The 22,500-nt window shown below is 37.5% G+C and overlaps 1 protein-coding gene across 2 annotated transcripts in view; it reads left to right on the top strand.

Annotated features, from left to right (window-relative positions):
* LOC115222888 overlaps window positions 1-22,500 on the top strand; it is a 146,839-nt gene that overhangs the window by 90,099 nt on the left and 34,240 nt on the right. For both annotated transcript variants that reach the window (XM_029793271.2, XM_036512013.1), the window contains exon 3: window positions 21,496-21,565. The gene's annotated coding sequence lies outside the window, so the exon portion shown is untranslated. The remainder of the gene's footprint in view (window positions 1-21,495; window positions 21,566-22,500) is intronic.

Here is a 22,500-nt window from a genome sequence, read left to right on the forward strand (position 1 = left end):
GCCAATAATTATAGCATTTGGATGTTACTTTGAAGAAAAATGGCCTACTTTGGTGAATCATAAGGGTATGGTGTTTCATCATGATAATTCAAAGCCCCCACACTGCAAAGATTATATCAGAAAAAATTCATGTGACTTGGCTGAGGAAAAAATCCCTCACCCGCCTTATTCCCCAGACCTAGTTCCTTCTGATTACCATTTGTTTCAAAGCTTACAGAATCATTTAGTTGGATTAGTACTCAAAAGCCCCAAAGAGGTCAAAACTGACGTCTCTTCTCATCAAAACCAAAAGAGTTTTTCACCAATGGGATTAAAAAAACTGATGAGTAGATGGAAGGAAGAAGTCATCGATAATGATGGGAATTATATACAGGTTTAAAATTTTAATAAAAAGTAAAATTATATCACTTTTTTCCTTACCCCAAATCCGAACATTATTTACGGGATGACCTGATGTATGTATATATAAGCAGAATCATTACTGCACTGGACAAAATGCTTAGCAGTAGTTCATGTCTTTATGTTCTAAGTTCAGTTGCCACCAGGGTCAACTTTGCCTTTCATCCTTTCAGGGTTGATAAATTAAGTACCAGTCAAGTACTGGGGGTCAATGTGATCAACTTTTTCCCTCCCTTGTGCCTATAGTTGAAAGGATTTTTGTTGTTGTTGTTAGGGCAGTTGGTTGGTAAAATGTTGGACCAAATACACTGCAGTTGTTGGTTACATTGTTTTTAGTTCAAATCTTACAAGAATTGATTTTTATGTCTCATTCTTTCTGGTGATGGGGAATTAAAAAAAAGGGCCAGTGAAGGATGTTAACAAGAGTCCCTTTTCTCAATGAGTATTTGTCTTTTGACTTTGAGCTGATACTATCATCATTATTGTTGTTGTTAAAGTGGTGAGCCGGCAGCTTTGTTAGAACGTAAAACAAAAGGCTCTTTATGTTCTGCATTGAAGTCTTGCCAAGATCAATTTTGCCTTTCATTCTTTCAGAGTCATTAACATAGAATACCAGTTATGTAATAAGAGCCAGTTTATTCAACTAAACACTTACTAACCCAAGTTTGTAGATTTGTGCCTCTCTTAGAAATTGCTATTATTATTATTTGGAGATTTAGGCAAAACTTCTTGTTTTTGTCGATGTTGTTGTGCATAATTTCCTCCAAGATTTCCTGATTACACTCACACACATAAACACATACTCACTTACACACATGCACAGGTATACATCCACATACTTACAAACCCATGCATACATTCACTCTTACACACTCAGGTAAAAAAAATGTCAATCGATCACTGATTGCATGAGTTTAATGAGATGGCTTCAAGCCATTTGACAATTATCTAGAGGGTGTATGTCTGTATGTGTTTGTGTGTGTGTGTGTATGTGTGTGTTTATATTATAAATCTGAAATGCGAAAAGTTTGTTTGTTTGTCTGGTTTGGCATTGGAACGGGTTAAAGGGCACTAGATCCCATCGGATTCACTCCAAAAATTACAGGGACCTGTAAAAAGAGGCGAGGATGTGAGTGTGCTAGGTTAGAAATCCCTAACTCAAAAGCTCTGGTTATTACGGCAAAAAAACCCACACTTTGACACGTGTTTGTTGTTTCTCTCTTTCTCTTATCTGCCTGTCTTCCTCTGTCTCTCTTTCCTCCCTTCCCTTCACTTTCTCTCTATAATAACGTTTGACAGCTTCCACTATCTTTTCCCCGCCGCCTTCACCAGCACTGTTACTCTTTCTCCCACATCTTCTCTCTCTCTACATCAGTTATTGTGAAAAAAGTATTGGTGGTAGTAACTGGAAAATTGTAGAATGTTTGCTTTACTTGCCATCAAAATCCTGTATTCAAACTGTATCTGGTGTTTTTATTCTACTTTTTTAAACCTTCTGCTAAGATTAAATCATTAGTACCTAAGAAACAGAAATATATACCCTACCCCCAAAGCCTTTGGCACTGTGGTACTGGTGCAGAGATAGATTCCTTGAAGTTTGAGGACAATGCTATCACATACATCCTTGTCCTAACACATACACATTCTTGATATTTTGAAGATTCTGTCTTGTGAAAGGTCATTATATTGAGATCTCTTTTATTTTTATTTTTTCATTTTTGGGAGAGACAGGGTCTTCTTTAATGACTGCATTCTTTTACAAGTGAGAGGCAGCGGTTCAGAGGCTGTCTTAGTTTCTTTTCCAGTTAGTTTCCCCATGTCCTGCTATTTCTCTTCTCATAAATATTGTTTTAATTAGGCCTTACCCTTGTCTCCATCAGGAACAAGCTAAACCCCGCATCTCACTATATTGCTGAAGAATAGATATTTCTGTTGATCTTGTATGACACTCTGAAGTGTATGTGTGTGCTTATATATATATTTGAAGTATTAGTTCTTATACAGTATTAAACCTAAATCTAGTTCTATGTTGTCAATGTCTGAATAAGTTTCACACTGTTTTTTCTATGTCTTTTTTTTTTTTTTCACATTGAATATGGTCTATACAGATTGTGTTCCACACAGAATGTATTCCATTCAAACCATTTCCACACAATGTGCTCCACATCTCAGTATGTTTCATACTGAGATATGTTCTATTCACATTGAGTTGCCATTGATACCATTCCAAACAGTAAATGCTCTTAAAAAAAAAAAAAAATCAAAAACTAACAACAACAGCAGCAGCAAAGACAACAGCGACAGTAACAATAACAATAAACAGCAGTAACAACAATTACAACAACAGTCAGAGAAAGCAAAATAGAAATCATTAAAAATAACTGAAGCTTTCCATTGGCTACAGTTCAAATAGGTGATTTGATTATAAGCATGTCTGGCGTGTGTGTGTGTGTCTGTCTGTCTGCATGTGAGCACACACGTGTGCATCTAGCTGTTTGTGTGTATATTTTGCCCATCTTTGTCCATTGATTATGTGATATTATGTGAAAGTACAAGTTCTCTCTCTCTCTCTCTCTTTTTCTCTCTCTCTTGCTTTTTCACATATGTATGTGTGTGTGTGTGGATGTATATACACACCTATATATTCTCTGGTTTTTTGTTTAAAATCTTTCACCAACAAAGAGCTGCTCTCCAACCCAGAAACAAAACTCCATCAGCTGAATTTTGACAACAGCATCTAGTTACTTAGTTGCAGATTTGTATGTGTACTACATATATACATTGGTATGTACATGCATGTCATTACACTATCTGTATGTTTTGACCAATTGACACACACGACCTGGCAAGCCAAATGAGACCATAACCTTGTGGCCTGTGCCAGGGGCATAACCAGCCCACTTGTGCGTACCTTTTCCTTCTTTGGACACTAAACTCTGCTTGCGAAGACCTGTTGAGGCAAGTGAAATCGAAATCAAAATCAAAGTGAAATTCGATGACAGGCACAAGCACCATACGAGCGTGATCATTGACAGAACGGCTAACTGGCTTCCGTGCCAGTGGCACATAAAAGACACCATTCGAGCAGGATCGTTACCAGCTTCACCTTACTGGCACTTGTGCCTCGTGCTAGTAGGGTGCTAAGAGCACCATCTGAGCGTGATTGTTGCCAGAGCGGCTAACTGGCTTCTGTGCCAGTGGCATGTAGGAGGCACCATTCGAGCAGGATCGTTACCAGCATCGCCTTACTGGTACCTGTGCTGTTGGCATGTGTAAAAAAAAGAAAATTTGAGTGAGGTCATTGCCAGTACCGCCTGACTGGCCCCTGTGCCGGTGGAATGTAAAAGCACCCACTACACTCACGGAGTGGTTGGTGTTAGGAAGGGCATCCAGCTGTAGAAACTCTGCCAGATCAAGACTGGAGCCTGGTGCAGCCATCTGGTTCGCCAGCCCACAGTGAAACCGTCCTACCCATTCTAGCATGGAAAGCAGACGTTAAACGACAATGATGATGATGATGATGATGTTTACACATTCTGTCCTGTTATCTCACAACATGGCTGCCTGTGTTAAACCTTCTACATCAATGTAATTTCATTTTGTTTTCATCCTCAGGTCAGTCCTGTCTATGAAGTACATTGCATAATGTCTTTCGCCATAACATCATGCCTTATAGATAAATAACATAAGAATATTCTTAGACTGCTACTAATGATGTAACCCACATTTTCAGTGCTAATTCTACAGTCTCCATCATTCAACATGTCTGGGTGTTTTATCTGCATCTGAGTATTTTGTTGGTATTTCCTGTTTCTGGTATGCTTAACTCTACCCTTCAAAGTGAAAGTTAATATACTGGTTGTTAGACCACCATGAATATATCAGTTACTGTTATTTTGAATTAATCTGTTGTTATCCACTGTTAAGTGTCCATCCTTCTGCAATACTTTCTGATGGAATACTTTCCTTTTCAACTCCTGGACTTGATCCATAGCTACACTTTCATGCTTAATGGATTAGTAGATGTTGTCAAAGAGATGTGGTGTGGCATTCAAAGACTATTTGAATTGATGTTTAAGACAAAGTCTCATCCCAGCGCTGATTCGAGTATTTCATCCCAACATCCTTTGAGAATCTCATAACTAGATCAAAATGGCTCTTCATGTCTTTGTCACACGCATTCAGGTCATCCACAAAGAAACTTTGTGCATGTCAAGATGATGGTTCTGTCTTCATCATCATCATCATCATCGTTTAACGTCCATTCTCCATGCTAGCATGGGTTGGACGGTTCGACCGGGGATCTGGGAAGCCAGAAGGCTGCACCAGGCTCCGGTCTTATCTGGCAATGTTTCTACAGCTGGATGCCCTTCCTTACGCCAACCACTCCATGAGTGTAGTGGGTGCTTTTTACATGCCACCTGCACTGGTGCCAGGCGAGGCTGGCATTGGCCACGGTCGGATTGGTGCATTTTACATGCCACCGGCACGGAAGCCAGTCGAGGCGGCACTGGCTTCGGCCACGATTCAGATGGTGCTTTTTACGTGCCACCAACACGGAAGCCAGTCGAGGCGGCGCTGGCATCGGCCACGATTCGGATAGTGCTTTTTACGTATCTCCAGTCCAGGGGTCCTGGCATCTGCCGGGTGCCAGTCATAGGATTGGTTCAATTTTGATTCCGATTTCACTTGCCCCAACAGGTCTTCGCAAGCAAAGGGGGGTAGGCATAGGTGCCTGTCGTCGGATGAGGTTCGATATCGACTTCGCTTGCCTCAACAGGTCTTTGTGTGTCCAAGGGAGGAAAGGCATGCATAAGTGGGCTGGACTCACTTGTCCTGCCTGGTCTTTTCACGCACAGCATATTTCCAAAGGTCTCGGTCGCTGGTCATTTCCTCAGTGAGACCTATGTGAATCAATCATACACTCTACAATATTAGGGGTTCACTGCCAATATAAACATCAGTTGTTCTGCCAAGACTATTTGTTTGGGTTTATAGAGAGACAATAGTTTTTTCATAATTCTTGTAGCTACACTGCAATCTGATTAAATTCTTTTCGCCCCATTCAGATTTTGCTCCAATCTGGATCCATATCTTCTAAAGAAAGAGACTTTGTCATTATTCTTGACTGTCAATTCATCATTCTGTAAAATGTCAATTGATTTCCACTCAATTTCTGGTTAATTATTGACCTTTCATCTCTTCTGATGATGAATAGTTTTTCAGTTTTTTGGTGAGGAGTGTAATTGTTTGTTTGTTTGTTTGTACTTTTAATGAGTCTCCTGACATAGCTGGTTTTGAGCTCCATTATGGAAAATTCTATTTTATTTTTTTTTGTCTTTACTTACTTTAGCAGCTTCAAGATTCTGCTTAGCAATTACGGAAAGGGAATACAGTCAGAAATATATTTTCTGAAATAAAGGGACCTTACTCTTCTATAAAACTTCACTGTCAAGATGATGGTTCTGTCTTCAAGTGAATCAATCATACACTCTGCAATATTAGGGGTTCACTGCCAATGTAAACATCATCGCACACAGACTGTTCCCTTGAAATACATTCCTACAATACTTTATCCTTTCAAAAATAAGGGGGTCACAGTCAATATAAACATTATCACATATACAAACTCTCCCCTTGAAATACTGGCAATATTTTACCCCATCAGAGACAATATTACAATTATTTATTGTATTTTGCTTCCTATTGTGTAACTTGCTGGCTTCTGGTATACAGAGCTTTTGACTGGTAGCACTTGCATGTGCAAGTTGTTTGCAAGACATCTAATTCAGTGAATCTTTCTTTCATCAATACTAGCATATATAATTAATATTTAATGATACTTTTTAAAATTTATTAATTTTTACTGGAAAGGTTTCCTTAAGAATTTCAGTTAGCTATATTCTCATCTCTGCCAGCTCATAAACCAGGTATTGTGGCCACAGCTATGATCACTGGTCTCTAGAGGTGTGAAGTAACATAGTGGGCTGTTCTAAGAATATGCTTATTTACCATTATTTCTGTGTTATTCTTACTTTTATAAATATGTAGTGGTTAAGTGTGTATTAGTATGTGTTAAGGTGAACATATGCAATAGACATGTGGATGTCTTTGAAGTAAACAAATGAATGACATCGATTCATAGTTAAAATGATTTATTCACTGCACTTAAATTTGACATTAGTACACATAATTCTTCATCACATGTAATTGTTGATAACTGCTACAAGTTGCTAGTAATAGAAACAGGGTACATCTGTGGAGGTGATATGTCACAACTGAATATGTTTCTTTTTGTGTCTGTGTGTGCGTTGATCATCTGAGAAAGTAGTCTACCAAGCTGGCAGAAACGTTAGCACGCCGGACAAAATGCGTAGCCGTATTTTGTCTACCGTTACGTTCTGGGTTCAAATTCCGCCAAGGTCGACTTTGCCTTTCATCCTTTCGGGGTCGATAAATTAAGTACCAGTTACGCACTGGGGCCGATGTAATCGACTTAATCCGTTTGTCTGTTCTTGTTTGTCCCCTCTATGTTTAGCCCCTTGTGGACAATAAAGAAACATATAATCCAGTGTGTCATGGACCTTTCAGTCTGTCTCTGTTGACCACTGTGGCAGCTAGAAGGACAGACATACTGTAGCAGAGATTGTGCCTAAATAGGTCAGCTCCTGTCCATTTGAACTTTGCCTGACATGACTGAGGTCAAAGGGAGATAGTTTATCATTTTTTGACAGGACAAAGGAAACCTTTTTCATGCCTGTTGATCATAGTGGTTTGGACAAGCAAGAATTCTTAGATTTGGTTTCAAATCTAAGCTTGGATTCGGTAAGTGAAAACTGAAAAAAGCCCATCATATATATATATATATATATATATATATCAGTGTGTGTGCCTTTGTATCTGTGTCTATCTCCAACCACTGCTTGCCAACCACTGTTGGTGTGTTTACCTCCTTGTAAATTAGCATTTCAGCAAAAGAGACCAATAGAATAAGTACCAGGCTTTACAAAAAAAATAAGAAGTACTGGAGTTGGATCAAGGAGGGAGGCATTTAATGACATAATCCTAGATACCCTTACAAAAATGAAATGGTCGTGAGTGGAATACTAAACAACACTATATCGCATGTTCTGCCTTAAAGACAGTTGTGTTGAACAAACAAGAAATTGTTGAATTTTATTTAACAAATGAAGAAATTACAAAAATACTCTTTAGTGAGAGCATCCCCTTTATTTCCCTATGCACACTATCTAATGACCAGACCTTACTTCTGATACACACACAACCAAGTTCTTGCATTGCTCATGGTTGCTGAGTTTGGCAAAACTCCAGACTAACAAGCCATGAGGTCAGCAGCTAAATTCAATAATTACCCTCTATGAGAGAAACAATTTTTTTTGTTCATTAATACTAATGGATATGGGGATATAAATACAAATGTACATATATATCATCATTACCATCATCATTTCTTCATCTTTCATCACACCGGCATGGAGTTGGACAAAACATGCTGATCTTGGGCTGCTACAATTAGGCTCTCTGTTTCTTTTTTTAACCAAGCCCAAGATTTTGTTCTACATATATCCTCAGTGACTTTCCAATATTGGCCATGCAAAGTTTTCTCTTCAATCTGTCTGATGTGCTCTCTTTGAATTTCATTCTTGTCCTTTTGCCGCCTTTATATGCACTTTATTACCTGTTCTTTATTTATTGTCTTTAGTAGTTTTTCTGTACTGCTCTGTAAATACTCTACTATGCTTTTTTTTTTCCATCTGTATACATTCTTCTTCTGCTATTAAGCCTCTTCCACCCTGGTCTCTCCTCAGGTACAGCTTTCGGGTGGTGGGCTCCATACATTGTCAACAACTTGCTAGTTTTTCTGTCAAGTTTCTTTATATCATTTTTGGTTCTGTCTATAATTCTAACTCTATATCTGATTAAGGATACTGCTGTTGAATTTATTACTTCAATACGATTTTTGTAATTTAGCTTTGACTGCAATAATTTTATCATTCTCCTTGTGTACTCCCAACTGGTAATTGAAAGTCTTGTACATGCTATCCACATTTTCTCAAATTACATAGGTATGGAATTTGGGACAGAAAAGTGAAACAAGGAAGATTAGAAAGAAGTCAAGGAATTGAAATGCCAAATAGGCAAACAATGAGAGCTTTGAGAAAAGACAGTGGTACAAGTACTTGGGAATACTGGCAGCAGACAAAATAAAACATGAAGAAATTAAATTAAACAAAATTTTCAAACATTTTTCTGAAACATTCTTGTCATATATATATTTTCTCAAGTTTGTTTTTACTGCTTGATCTTGGGCTGCTACAATTAGGCTCTCTGTTTCTTTTTTAATTGCCCCTTTTTTAACGAAGCCCAGGATTTTTAGTTCTACATACATCTTCAGTGGCTTTCCAAAATTGGCCATGTAGAGGTTTCTCTTCAATCTGTCTGATGTGCTCCTTTTGTATTTCATTCTTGTCCACACTTCATCACATGTTCTTTATTAACTGTCTTTAGTAGATTTTCTATTATTATTATCATTGCTACATTCTGGGTTCAAATTCCGCTGAGGTCAAGTTTGCCTTTCATCCTTTCAGGGTCAATAAATTAAATACCAGTGAAACACTGGGGTCGATATAATAAACTAGTCTCCTCGTCCAAATTTCAAGCCTTGTGCCTATAGTAGAAAGGATCATCATTATTATCATCAACATTATTATTATTGTTATGCTTGAATTTTGCTTTGTGTTTGTACAAACTGAGTCCAAGTCTCTCTCAGAGATCTCGAGAGACAGCAAGTTATGAGTTCAAATGGGCATTATGACTAGAATGGTTGATAACTGCTGTGTTTTGAGGAGAGAGGTATTTGTGTTTTAATTGTGTATCTTGGGTTCATAAGAAGTATTGTTTTAGAAAATGTTCTTTTAATGTGTGAAAAAAGATTGTTTCAGAGTTATAGACCGTATATTTTGTAGAATATGAGCAGTCTTCATAAATACTATTTTCTGAATTTCTTCCATTTTGGGATTCCCTGGGATTTGAGACAGGTAATAATCAGCACCTTTTGCTTTTTTTCCCAGGACACCTACAACCATAGGTATTGTTCTAATCTTAAGATTCCACATTTTGCCAATTTCTATTTCAAGATTTTTGTACCTGCTCAACTTTTGGCAGGTCATCACAAATACATTTGTATCAATGGAACAGTTATATCAATGAGGAGGCATAATTTTCATCTGAAATCCTTCAATATAATATCTAGCCTATTTGCATGTGTCTGGCAGTTTGAAGAGAAAAGTTTTGTAGGGGTGAGATATGATCTTTTTCAAGCACTGGAGGTGGTTTGTGTTCCTACCAATTTGTATGACAGGGTAGGTCCAGGTCCTTGCAAATTACTCAGTGGAGTTCTATTATGGCTGCAGAGATACTTCGAGGGTGCAAGAAGGCTACACATGGAGACAATATGATTATTGGTTTCAGACTGTTTTTTACACACTCAACATGTTGGGCTGTTGCCATTCAAGACATTGGCCTATAGCTTCTTGCAAATGGGTATTGATCTTGAGCTGCTGTAATAAACCCTCCTGTCTTTGATTTTAAGCCAGAGGATGCTAACCACTGATGGGTAGTAACCATGTCAATATCAGCATTGTTAAGCTCTCTGTGGGTGGCAATCTTCCAAAAAATCTTATTGATGAGAAGCTGATCTTTTACAATCATAGGACCCATGTTTACAGCATTTTTGCTTATTGGGGAAGATGCCATTTTTTGTTAAGAAGTTTTACATGTATTCAATCAAAACAGATGTTAATATCTTCTACATAGTTGTTAAGCAAGTTACAGGTCTGTAATTTTTAGGTTCATTTGTTTCTTCTTTCTGGAAGGAGTAGATATATAACACCATTAACTAACCAAAACGGCATTATTATAGGGTCTAGTTAGCAGTCTATGGCTTTCTGAGAAGGCATTTAACCAAAAATAAGAAATTTTATCCTTTCCTGGAGACTGCCATTTGCTTGATTTTCTAAGAGCAGTTCTTACTTCCTCTATCTTGATATCTCCAGTTTTGCTCTTCTAAATAAGCTAAGTCAGTTTATAATCTGTCAATCCAAGGAGCATTTTTAATGTGGGTTTTATCTTCTGCCCAGATTCTACTCCAAAATTCCTGTCCTTTTGATAAGCTTTTTGGATTGTTTTTAAATATGCAGTTGACCTTGAAGAACCTAAAGCATTTTTCACATGTGGACAACTTTAGCAGAGACTTTTTGCTTGATAGTTTCTGCAGTTGTGTCAATGTCAAGTATAGATTTTATCAGTTATATTTTTCTCTTTAATTTTCCTATTTTAGACAGATTTAACTTAAAACATTCTATGTCTGATCTAAGTTGACTCGCTGATGAATTCACCCTTGCCAAGCAGGCTTTTTGTGGAGATGCTTTTATTCTGTAACCTTTTTCACTATATAAGCTCATTGAAAGCTTAGCAGAAGCATAATGAAGGTGACTGAGTTTTGTAATATTGATATCCTTAGTTGCAATTATGTCTTTAAGGACAAGGCAAACCTACCAATTACCATCTGGTTTTGCTTAGAATTGTGAATTTTTAGGAGACTGTCACATTCATCCATACTGGTTTTCTTAACTCTCAGCCATTCACTCGTGATTTGATCCTTCAAAGCAGTTAGTTCAGTTGAAACGATCTATTTAACAATCAACACCTGTTTGATTTTCAATTTCCTCAATATTTAAGACTAGTTCAGGGAGTATTTCAATTCATTCATCAGTTACTTCGACTCTTTCTACCATTATAGCATTTTCTATCAACAATAGGTTAGTCTGTAATTAGTTCATCAATTTCATTTTCATTCCCTTTTTATTCCTTACTAATTGTGTAATTTGATCAATGGTCAGTCTCTAAATCAGTCAGTAATTTCGTTTTTTTGGGTTTTTTTTCCATAATGTTTCTTCTGACATTAGCAAGCTTTTATTTATGTTGTGTCTTATTCCAGGATGTATCTTTCTCCAATTTAGGTATGTTTGTTTCGTATTGAGATTTGTCTGTGGGGACATACATGACATCATAGAAGGTCTTAACTTGTATGTTATCTTCCCTAAACCATTATTCATTCCTTCTCCTTTCATAGTTTGTTCAACATAGAGGTCGTCTGCTGGAATATTCCAGTTTTCATCCTCCTGGGGCTGATAAAATAAGTACCAGTAAAGCACTGGGGTCAGTGTAATTGACTCACCTCCTCCTTCCAAATTTCAGGCCTTTCAGGATTATTATTATTTGCCATCTTCTATGCTATATACCATTTCTCATTTCTACTCACTCTCTCTCTCTCCATATATATCATCCGAACGTGGCTGTTACCAGCACCGCCCCGACTGGCCTCCGTGCTGGTGGCATGTAAAAAGCACCATCCGATCATGGGCATTGCCAGCCTCGCCTGGCCTCTGTGCCGGGGGCACGTAAAAAGCACCCACTACACTCATGGAGTGGTTGGCATTAGGAAGAGCATCCAGCCGTAGAAACACTGCCAGATCAGACTGGGCCTGGTGCAGCCTTCTGGCTTCCCAGACCCCAGTTGAACTGTCCAACCCATGCTAGCATGGAAAGCGGACGCTAAACGATGATGATGATGATGATTAGGGTAGCAAGATGGCAGAATTGTTTGCATGCTGGACAAAATGCTTAGCAGCATTTCTTCTGGTTTTATTTGTTGTATAGAATTATCTTTCTTGCTGGTGAGCATGTCCTGCAGAGTGTATAATAAAATGATGAGACTTGAACCTGTGACTGTATACTGCATGCAATATTCGAACCAGTTAATGTCTAAAATTGCAAACCTTTTTAACCTTCACTGCTGATAATGATGTAGTGAAGTAACCATATGGAAAAACTCTCTCTCAAATGCAATGGAAACCACTGAACCAACCTTCCAACCATCCAAATATAATTGCTTGGTTTGATGAGCTCAGCTGACTGTAACTGTTTCTATAGCAACTGTTTAGAGGTATGTTAGTATGTCATTTATGTAAGTGTGGGCCTATCAATGTTTCTACACTAGTCTTGCTAAGGGAAAAAATAAACTGTTCTCTCTGTGTGTGTACAGGTGTAGTAACTTGCCCCTACCACCACCACCACAGTATACATAGGAACTATTGTAATCAGCGAGGTGAGGGGGGAGGAAGTAAAGTGAAACAGAAAGGCATTGGTAGAGAGAAAGATGGTGGTCGTGATGGTGGTGGTGGTGGTGGTGGGTTTATGCTGATATGATTGTGTTTATGTTGATGTGAATGTGTTGATAGTAAAGTTAATGAGATGATGCAAATAATAATGGTGACGAAGGCTTATAAATAGATTTTCTTTTCAAATTATCTGTAAATATTTTTAATTAATTTTGTTTTTTTATACATTGAATTTAATTAAGCATGACATTGACAGCAGCCTCATGCAATGGAGGTGTTCCACTGCCACCATTTATCATTGTACAGTCACCTTCACCACCACCACCACCATCTCTGACGCCACCATTAACATCACCAGTACCTCAACCATTCTGATACTATTCAGTCAAAATATATCTCTTGTGTTTTGTGAGAAACCCAATGTTGGTTCTCCTGGTTGAAGCATAAATTGTGAAATGGTCAAATTTTGGCTGGTTTTGGCCATTAATTGGCTGAAGACTTACCATCACTGTTTATCTTCCTTTTTTTATATTTTCTTCACTCTCTCTCTCTTGTTCTCTCTCCTTTTCTCTTAGATGCCATAAGAAATTTCTAACCAGTAATGCTACATATATATATATATATTATATGCTGCAGCACGGAACTTTGTCAGTGAACAGGTCGCGGTCTCAAAGCGACGAAAATATTTTGGCAAATTAAATTTAAATGTTGAAGTGAATCTAATGTTTTTTGTGTTTCTTCAATGGCTTATAAACACCTTTCACGCTGCAGTTGTTTTCGTACCAGCACACGATCTCAGATCAGGTCACTTGCTATGCAAGTACATCTCCGTAATACATATATGTATATTCTCTTTTACTCTCTTTTACTTGTTTCAGTCATTTGACTGTGGCCATGCTGGAGAACCATTTTTAGTTGAGCAAATCGACACCAGGACTTATTCTTTGTAAGCCTAGAACTTATTCTATCGGATTCTTTTGCCAAACCGCTAAGTTACAGGGACGTAAACACACCACCATCAGTTGTCAAGCGATGATATTGGGGGAACAAACACAGACACACAAACATATGCACACACATATATATATAATATATATATATATATGACAGGCTTCTTTCAGTTTCTGTCTACCAAATCCACTCACAAGGGTTTGGTCGGCCCAAGGCTATAATAGAAGACTCTTGCCCTAGTGGGGATGAACCCGGAACCATGTGGTTTGTAAGCAAGCTACTTACCACACAGCCACTCCTGCACCTATATATATATATATATATATATATCGTCATCATCATCATCGTTTAATGTCCGTTTTTCCGCGCTAGCACGGGTTGGACAGTTCGACCAGGGGCTGCTCAGGCTCCAGTCTGATCTGGCAGAGTTTCTACGGCTGGATGCCCTTCCTAACGCTAACCACTCCACGAGTGTAGTGGGTGCTTTTTACGTGCCACCTGCACAGAAAAAAAAAAAAATATATATATATATTATATATATATATATATATAGAGAGAGAGAGAGAGAGAGAGAGAGAGAGCATACAATAACAAAATAACTGCTTGTACACTTCATCAAAAAGTAATAAAATGATGATGATACCTTCACTTGTGTAGTCTGAATTCTATATAATGCTAGAGAAGGAAACCAACCTGTTTCTTTCAATAAACGCATCTAAAGCAAAATATTTTCATGGATCCTTAAAATACTATTGCGGCTCACCGATTTACTATTTTGCTTGTGTGGACCCCTAAAAATATTATATGGACCCTGGTTCAGAACCTTTGGTCTGCTCCAAATACACCAACCCAGATAGCCTAACCCAGACTATATGGACTATATCAGTCAATGTCTCACATTTTAAAAAAGTAGTGTGATTCACTGCTGGTTTAGCTGCTGTTTTTAATAAATCAAACAACCACATAATGGTTTCCTCTTTATTGTCAGCGTTGTTATTATTGTTGTGGTTAGTTCTTTTGCCGATGGTGGTTGCTATTGTTGTTCTTGTGGCGGTGATAGTGGTAATGGTTGTGTTGTAAAGGCAGTCAGTGGTAGTTGTGGTGACCATAGTTTGGGCTGTAGTAGTAGTGGTTGTGGTTAATTTTTTTTACTGCATCAGTGTATGCTTTTGGGATTACAATACTCTGCTGTTCTGTTTCAGTGTATATATATAATAAAAAAAACACACAAACCACACACACAGTATTGTCTGTCTATAAAAAGGTTATCTGGAGTCCACAGCTATTGTGAGAGAGCTCAGGAAATTGTGTAATTTTCTGCAGACTAACTGTACAGCTGCATTTCATATTAACTGCATCTTGACTGCATGCATCTCTCAAATCACTCACATCAGATTGTGTTCTTCCTGCTTCTCTTTTGTTTTATATGTTATCCTCTTGTACTGTTTGTTGCACTTAGATTCTTCTGTTCCACTAGTGTATTTCATTGCATCATACAACCACATATACACATACATATATGCACACACCTGCACATTTACTCGTACACATACTCATGAGCACAAAAACACACGCACATTCTTGCATCTACATACCTATATAATTGTGTAAATATCTCTACACACTTGTATACTCTCACATGCGCACATCAGTATATACACTTGCATACAATTCCATGCTTAGAAACTTGCATCCAACACCTGAATGCACTTGTACGCATTCACATGGTCACACATATGCAGTTGCATGAATCCGCCTACATACTCCTATGCATACACGCCTGCACCTTTTCATGTACACACCTTTATATACCCAAATACATAGACTCACCTCATTCACTTATCACAAACTTGCATACACTCACAACACATTTATCTAAATATGTGCTTCAGCATTTATATATATCTGTGTGTGTGTATATATATATATATATATATATATATATATATTATAGGTGCAGGCCTGGCTGTGTGGTAAGAAGCTTGCTTCCCAACCATATGGTTCTGGCTTCAGTCCCACTGCATGGAACCTTTGGGAAGTGTCTTCTACTATATCCTTGGGTTGACCAAAGTCTTATGAGTAGATTTGGTAGACAGAAAATGAAAGAAGCCCATTGTATGTTGTATGTATGTATGTGTATGTATATATATATATATATATATATATATATATATAACAACTTACGTAGAAATGGATGTGCGTTCCGTCTATAATAACAAATGACTAAATAAAACATATGCATATATACAACATTAAATGTACGTACCTACATCTACATGCATATATGGGTACAGGACACCAAAAATATATATATATATATATATTAGAAGGTTTGGAGATGATGTATGTCTTTGTGTCTGTGTTTGGCCCCACCACTTCTTGACAACTGGTGCTGGTATGTTTACATCCCTGTAACTTAGTGGTTCAGCAAAAGAGACCAACAGAATAAGTGCCAGGCTTAATATAATAAGTACCTGCGGTTGAATCATTCGACTAAAGATTTCCAAGGTGGTGCCCCAGCATGGCTGCAGTCTAATGACTGAAACAAGTAGAAGATAAAAGATATATATATATACACACATGCACATAACTGCCTATCTATCTATCTCCCCCTCTCACACCCACCCACCAGTCTTGATTCCCCACCACTGGGGCACCCCCTTCCAACTCCTCCTCCATCCCTCTAGAACCGCCTTGTTTATCATGTCTTTCTTACAACATTGATGACATATCTGTTTCACTGGTCTTGGAAGGTCTACAAAGGTCATGGGCATTGGCACTTCCTCCAATCTTAAGAAGCTGTAACCGAAATATACACACTGTAACCACTTGAGTCACTTTTGTACACAACACACTAACCTACTTGCATATACATACACGCTGTAGCCCACTTATAAACACTAAAGCTTACTTATGTATACACACACACACATACTGCAACCTTGTTCATATATACACATTATAGCCTACTTGTGTACACACACTCATGTTCTATCCTACTTCTAAATATATACACACATCTACACACACATTTACACACTCTAGCCCTACTTATAATTAGACAGACAAACTTTCTCCATTTCCCATTCCTCCCACCACATCCTGTGTAGTTTCAGATTTTGACACAATCCTCTTAAGTCATTTTAGCTCTAATCCATAATCAATCCTAAGTTTAATCCTCTGGTATTTTATCTTTCTGGTATTTTTTTATCTCTCTCTCTCTCTTCTCTCTCTCTTTTTCTCTCTCTCTCTCTCTCTCTGACTGTGTGTGAGTGTGTATACACACACATATATAAAGTATAAATGCATCTATACTTGCATGCATGGAAGATGGACATTACACGATGATGATGATTTTATATATATGTGTGTGTGTGTGTGTGTGTGTGTGTGTGTATATATTTATGTATATATTTATGTGTGTATATATATATATATATATATATATATATATATATATATATTGCATGATGAACCACTTTTCGTAATGAAAGGTTTCTCTTTCAGAGTGAAAGGTAGACTTATGATGGCTATGTGTGGACTATAGTGTTATATGGTGGTGAACAGATGACGCATGAAGGCTAGAAAGAAATAAAGCTAACATGGTCTGCTGGATGTGCAATTTAAATGTGCATGAACAACAGTATAGATGTGTTCAGAGATGCAGTATCAAAGAATGAAAACTGCATTGGTATGGACATATGGAGGAGGAGGAGGAGGATAAGTTAATGCAGAAGTACTGAATGTTTACACAAGATGGAACTTGTGGAAAGAGTGGGATGGGATGATGAAGGAGGTGATTAGCCAATACTCAGTACTTGAGAAATCCCACTAAGAGATGCTAGCATGGCATGACTGAAGTTCTGTGAGTATATGTATTACACACTATGTCAGTGCTTTTCAAACTTTTTGCTGGAGCGGAACCCCAAGGAAACATTCCACTGGCTCGAGGAACCTCTGTGCAATAATTTAATAGTCTTATGCACACATATCTGCACAGGAGAATTAAAAATTACTGCCGATTTTAGCAGTTTTGTAACTTCTTGTGGAACCCCTGGACTGTACTGGCGGAGCCCTAAGGTTCCACGGAACCCTGGTTGAAAACTACTGCACTATGTATAGGATGTTTGAGCTAAATTTTGCGATATTGACAAGATTATAGCTGGGAGATAACAGTAGCTGCTCTCAGCTTCCACCATGGCCTCAGGATAGCTCCAGGACTTGGTGCATACGTCCTTCACTGTATCCCTGAGAAAATCTTTGAGCACTTCCTTGATCTTGGCCACAAAAGCGGTTGATGTCTTTCTCAGTGGCACCCACACATAGTAATCCATAGCATTACAATTGAGAGAATTAGAAGGCCAGAAATTGGGGCTTATGAAGTAACAGAAATTCCCCAACAACACTTCTAACTCTTTCTAGAGATATGGCAAGGAGGTGAATCCTGCTGCCACTAAGCTGACCATCCCACCAATTCTATTAATAAATATCAGAAGCCTCCTACAAAGCAACAGCAAATGCAAAATTGCATACCTAAAGAAGCATGTAATCAAGCAATATGTATTGGAATCTTTTCTTCTAGTTTTGTTCCAGTTGATTTCAAATTTGGTGCATTGATGTAGTTTTGTATGCTAATTATGGAAATGAAATTAATTTATGCCATAAGTTAATAAATAAAAAGTTAATAGCTTTTCAACTTTGCAAATTTTGGCTAATGTTAGCAAATCAAAAGCCACAGACACATTGGTGACTGTTTCCCCGAGTAACAAGCCAAGGTATAGTCTGCTTTGGGAAGGTTGTTGAGATAGATAAAACAGTCTTCTCAAGATCTAAATACATCCGATGAAGAGTGCTACCTCAGTGGTTGCTTTTCAGAGGAGTGTATTGCAAGATGAGGTTTGTTTATCTTTATGCAATGCTATGTTGGAATCACAACACACTAGAGGAATGCATATGTTTGGTGATTCTTCCAGGAACCACAATTTTCAGGGACTTGTGGAGGACCTACTCTCAAATTCCTGAAATTGATTATAATTTTCAACATAGAACATTAGGCCTCATGGAGGCAAAGTGGCTGACTACCTTTCAAGTGTTGGGCTCATGGAGGTAAGGTGGCTGAGTTCCTTTCAAATGGGCCTTATGGAGGCGAGATGGCTGAGTTCCTTTCGAGCATTGGGCCTCATGGTGGCAAAGTGGCCAAGCTCCTTTGTAGTGTTGGGCCTCATGGAGGCAATGACCAAGACCTTTGGCATTATGTCATGCTTGAGAAGACCCATCAAGCTGAGCAAAATTGGAGTCATGGCAGTTACCGCTGGCATGTGAAAGCACCCATTACACTCTCAGAGTGGTTAGCATTAAGAAGGGCATGCAACTGTAGAAAACCATGCCAAATCAGACTGAATTCTAGCACAGCCTTCCAGCGTGCCAACACAGTCAAACCATGTCTGTATGTATGTATGTATGTATGTATGCATGCATACATACATAGATACATACATGCATGCATGCATTACATACAAATAAGAGCTCTTGAACCAAACATTAATCTTTGATGATGCATACTTTTATTGCTTGGTGAAAGGTACTCTCCTAAAGCTAAATTTGGTAGTTGTAGTATGTTGTACAATTTATCTCCAACTAGCAGAACCTGTAATATTTCACGTAATTAATGGTAAACCTTATTTCTGAAAACTTAATCCAAAAACGTGACAGCATAACCTGTGTTGTGTCTGTATGGAAAGATAGTTGCTCATCTGCTACTCATTGAAAAGGACAAAAAAACTGGAGTATGATGAGTACTTAATGCACTTTGTAAATACACTTGATATACTTTATGCACAATTTTATAGAAGTATTCACTCTTATTTTTTCTATTTTCCCCATAAACAAAAAAATATCCCGTACATATGATACAACCTTTATACAACCACATATATACAACCTGATAAAACCTGAAATACAACCACATAAATAAATGTGAATATTTCATGGAATTGCACTTACACACATGCATTAAGTGATAGGTAATATAAAAAAAAAACTTAGTTCAATTTTTAAAAATACACTTTTCACTATCCAAGCACCACCATCTTTCACCCCTCTGCTAAAATTATATTTTTAACTCTCCTTCTCTATACCATTACTACCTTCAACTAACCTTTTAAACCACATAAGGAATATTACAGTCACTCTACCTCACATCATGGACACTTCTCTCTTCCTCTTTCTCTCTCCTTTTTGTTTCTACTCTTTTTCCTTTCAACTAGTCATGTGAAAGCATTACAATTACATTCCCTCTATCTCACTTCATGGATACTTCTCTCTGCCTTTTTTTTTTCTCTAATCATGTGAAAGCATTACCGACAGCCTAAGTAACATAATGACAAACAGAATTATTATAAGATGTTGCAGCATTCCACATTTTGAAACACTTGTAATTTAGAGAAAAATTTCATACTTCCACCTCTTCACAATTAAAATCCCGCTCCCCAAAAAACAAATGGAGATATTTGATTTATGAATGATTAGTTTTCCCCAAATGTTTTTCTATAAAAATACAAATAAGTGTTCCAAAATGTGGAATACTACAACATGATGAAAAATGAAAAATAAGTTGCAACTTAAGTTCCAAAGGGATAATGAGGGGAATGGGTAGACATTTAAAAAAGCAGGAGAGTGTTTTGAAATGTGGAAACAACATTTCCAGTTTCTTTTGGGTAATCTCTTGTATATATTCACATACAAGCACACTTATATATACATGCATTGACATTGGTATCAAAGAAGGTGATAAGCGGTACCTAGAGCAAGTCCCTAGAAAAGACTTCCTGGAGACCACTGTCTGGTACAGTGTTAAAACAAGAACATAGATATCTAAGTACACACATTCACTTCATCATCATCATCGTTTAGCGTCCGCTTTCCATGCTGGCATGGGTTGGACGGTTCAACTGGGGTCTGGGAAGCCAGAAGGCTGCACCAGGCCCAGTCTGATCTGGCAATGTTTCTATGGCTGGATGCCCTTCCTAACGCCAACCACTCCATGAGTGTAGTGGGTGCTTTTTACGTGCCAACGGCACAGTTGTGTGTGTAAATATGTGTGTATATTTTTTTTCTATTTTGTTCTTGTCATTATTGCTGTTGCTGTCTTTTGTTCTGTACCTTATTTCCTCTTTCTTGATAATACTCTTGGGAATTTTATGATAGCTTTGTCAGTAAACTTTGGGTTTTTTAAAAATTTATTTTTGTTCTCTGTTTTTTCTTTTCAAACAATCAAGCAACATTTTCATATTGATTTTTAAACACTATTTTCTAAACCTGAGTGTACTATTGAAAAATACAGAGGGTACTGACATCCATCACCCTCTTTAAGTCGATGCTTCCCCTGGCTCTTTCCATCACCCACTTTAGAAACAACTTTATTAAACTATAATTAATTCATGTGTTCTATTTGTGTGTTGTGGAACACACACACACACACTTGCTCATGAACATATGCTCAGAATTGAATTAGCAGAGAGGTTAGTGTTGGACAGAACACCTCATGGTATCTGTTTCAACTCTCACTACTCTGAGATCAAATCCTGCCGAGGCCAACTTTATCTTTCATCCACTTGGGGTCAATGAAATACCAGCCCAGAGAGGTGGATCAGTGAAATTGTGGGGCAATTGGACAAGATGTCTTGCAGCGTTTGTTCTGTATGTTTGTGTTAAGAAACAACCTCCTTTTACAGGTCATTGTAATAGGAATATGGCCATCAGGATCCAGCTAATTGTGGTATGCCTAAAATGTCAGATAAAGCAACACACTTAATAATTTGTATGACTGTGAAATACAGAACTTGTATAAGAAACTGAGAGGATTGATTGATAGATAGATTTTCATAGATATATATATATATATATGCTCCTACTCACATTCTATGTTTCTTGTTTGTTTCAGACACATCTACTGGACTATAGGATCTAATCCGGCCATGTGAGTTGGTGCGTGAAAATTTCACTATTTCAAGGTCAGTTATATATCAACCTATTAGCCTTGTTTATACTCATCAGATCCTCTCATCCATTACTGCTATACATGCATATGCTATAGTGCATATATATATATATATATATATATAGTGAAGGATTTATACAGTAGCCATTCTGTTTGTTATTTCCAGCAAGGGCTCTGATGAAAGTATCATTAATTTTCTTCGGTTTTTCAATTTACCTCAATTGATCAATAGACTAATTGAGTAAACCTATCAATAATGACTGATGGAAACAGGTGTCAGCCAAATTTGCTATAATAAAGGAATTATATGTAATGACCATTACTTTAACTTGTCTATGATATATATATATATACGCATTTTTTTTCTCTCCTTGTTTTTCTCCTTTCTCCTTGTTTCTTTTCTCTCCTTGTTTCTTTTCTGTGTATCTTTCTGTCGAAGAGCGTAGGCTCGAAACGTAAAAGACTTGTTCTATTTCTATTCCTGAGCGCCATACTAATACATTTGCTTGTTTGTACTCCACCTGCCTTCATCTTTTGTTTATTTTCGTAAAGCTTCCCATTATATATACACATATATATATATATGTGCATATACATATAGTAGATGGATAGTTTGTTGCTTTGTTCATTTGTTTTACCATACTAATATGAGTTGGCTGGAGATATATTTGAGGTAATATATTTTTATGACCACATGCCCTTACTGTCACCTTTTAATACCATATCTGATGGGTTTTTTACTTACTTTGGTAGAGAATACTCTCTCCTCAAGAGAGTACTTCAAAGTTAAAGTTATTTTTCTTGAAAAATTTCTGTCTGTATGTATGTACGTATGTTCCCAGACTAGTCATGTTTAATAAAAATTAACTTATTTAGCTAAGTTTTAACATCATCTCCTTCAAAATAGTCACAAAGCTATACGCTGGTCTCAGCGCCTCAGCCACTTTT

Source organism: Octopus sinensis, linkage group LG21 (assembly GCF_006345805.1).
Source record: "Octopus sinensis linkage group LG21, ASM634580v1, whole genome shotgun sequence".
NCBI classification, from domain to species: domain Eukaryota; kingdom Metazoa; phylum Mollusca; class Cephalopoda; order Octopoda; family Octopodidae; genus Octopus; species Octopus sinensis.